The sequence below is a fragment of the Micropterus salmoides genome, unplaced genomic scaffold (genome assembly GCF_014851395.1).
Source record: "Micropterus salmoides isolate LMB-PRFRI ecotype aquatic unplaced genomic scaffold, ASM1485139v1 Ms_hic_scaffold_18, whole genome shotgun sequence".
NCBI classification, from domain to species: Eukaryota; Metazoa; Chordata; class Actinopteri; order Centrarchiformes; family Centrarchidae; genus Micropterus; species Micropterus salmoides.
Genome location: NW_024040928.1, coordinates 222073 through 224469, shown reverse-complemented (window position 1 = coordinate 224469; position 2397 = coordinate 222073). Strand labels below are relative to the sequence as shown.

The 2397-nt window shown below is 40.9% G+C and overlaps 1 long non-coding RNA gene across 1 annotated transcript; it reads right to left on the bottom strand.

The window, feature by feature from the left end:
• Positions 1-446: 446 nt before the first annotated feature.
• On the bottom strand, positions 447-1019 carry LOC119909021. Its single transcript, XR_005445365.1, has 2 exons — positions 657-1019; positions 447-556 (listed from the first exon to the last, which is right to left on the bottom strand). It is a non-coding gene; the product is annotated as an uncharacterized LOC119909021 (long non-coding RNA).
• Between the last annotated feature and the right edge of the window lie 1378 nt (positions 1020-2397).

Genomic DNA, 2397 nt, shown 5'->3' with positions numbered 1-2397 from the left:
TCCCTCAACCCCCTTTTGCCCTAAATAAACCTCCTTTGCTCAGAGTACTGCGTTTGGGTCCTCTCTGTCCCCACACCACACCACCCTCGTAACATAAGCTAAACAAATTGATTGGATTATCTGGAAAATGCATTGTCACAAAGCTGTATGAAAACTGATAGCGTACATATGATACATTTGTTTGCTGTACTTTATATTGGATATTTTTAAGCATATTTTGACGCATTCATAGTAGACTTTACATAGTAAGGTATTGCTACTTAAGTAAAATATGGCAGTACATCTTCTACCCCTGCAGCAAAATGTTTAGTGAATAAAACTATTTTAAATGTTTAAACCGTTAGATTTACTGACCCTGCAGGACTTTTTTCAAGCATAAATAAGAAGTAAAAATATGAAAACCAAGCATTTTGTAGCTCTCTTCGCGACAACACAGACACAGGTCAGTTCTTTGCAACGGGCGTTTATTGCTGTGGGCACATCGGGTCTCTTTGGTACATCCAACTTCACACCATGTACGCCTTGAACGTCGTATATGCCTTATACGCCGTGAGAACTACATTGTAAGTGAACACAGTACAAATAAATCAATACATTATAGCTTAGCAGAGAAAATACAAACAACATCCAGATCAATAAAGACAATATAATAATACCTCGTTGGCCGCTTGTCGTGAAAAGAGGTTACTAAGTTCTTTGAAGTCTCTTGAATGTCCATTTGGTCGTCTGCATTAACTTCAAACCACATTTTTAACTTTTATGCAGTTTAACAAGCATCGGAGCTATCTGCTCCGCCGGAATTCAAGGCAGTGAGTGTCGACTTAAACCGTTGTAGCGGTAACACAGACAGAAAACATTAGTTCCGGGACAAACGTAAATATACAGAATGAGATAGATACACTGTTAACCACATATCATTTAGCAGCTTATTCTACCCTTTAGTTCTTAAACATGTATTACATTTTATCTTTACACCAAATTAAGTTATATTTGTTACCTGAAATTATAACAGCAATTATGAACTGTGCATCATGAAAACACAAGTATTTATGCAACAACACTTACACATTTATTGGCAGACTGTTATTCAACAGCTGTGTCTTCTTAGTGGAAGATGTTCTTGCCTAACCACTGCAGTAGAAGAGGGTGCAACAAGATTATGTAGTTTAAAGAGCACCAAAAAAATAGGGGAAAAAACGAGCACCGGTCAAATCACAAAGCACGATGGAACCGGTTTCATGTACTAATTTGAGGAACTTTGCAGTCTCCTTATTGCTCCACACAGATTGATGTGGTCTCTCCAGTGGATGTTTAAATCATATGCTTCATGTTCGTCATGATTTATTCGCTATATCTGTTTCCATTGCACTTTGTTGTGTTTTGCTTTCAAATGTTTGGTATTTCCACTCAGGTTTCATTATGTACAAACTGAAAATGTGCATATAGTCGCTGTGGATGGAAATCTATCTAGTGCCCCACTCCTTTTTCTTTACAAAGAAATCAGTATTATCTGTCAGCCATGCACTTCTACCCCTGCAGCTCTAAGTGTTTTCCTTCAGATTAGGGGGAGACAGGGGAGGATTCAGACAGGCATGCTGGACACGAAACTTGCAGCACTGGCCTATGCTCTGGAATTAAAGTGACACATGTCCTCCCAGGTTTCTCACCGAACATTTTTGGTGCCACTGTTCAGCATGTGTGACAGCCCCTCATACTATAGTTAGCGCATTTCTACAACCCCCGACCCTGTGCCTCTAATGCCCCCACCCACCTACCCAACCCTCCTTCTCCTCCTCCTCATGGAGAAACTACCACTAGTTATATTTACAGGGGAAGTCTGCACGGCAATAGCTGCAGTCTGTATTCATAAGTCAGTGTAAAGCCTAGGTCACACCATACAATTTTACGGCCGATTAAATCAGCGATCGACAGTTTGGTGTGCACCACTGACACATCACTGACGTCAAAAACATTCGAGACATTCAACCCCAGCTCAAACCACTTTGGTGTGATCCTTCCTCAGGTCAAATGCCAGTGAGGGACCTGGCTGAGCTCATCTGTTCCGTTACGACAGTACAGTGTGGGTCTCGTCTGATGGATGGTCGGGTCAAACAGAGGGAACATGTGTGAGGCTTTTCTTGAGGGGAAATAGTAGGGATTAAGACAGGGGACTCTGAGTCAGACTGGATTTATAAACTCACAGCCATTTCACTTATTCTCAGATTACAGTAGTATTTACCACCCTGTCGCTCGTATAGGCAGTGCTGATGACAGCAGCACCAGGTCAGAGTGATAGCATTTGAAATGTTACCAAATCGTCAGCTCTTATTAGATTAGATGTGAGAAGTAGTAGCAAGTGGTGTTTGTGTTTTGATTTTGATGCGTAGAAACAACTTT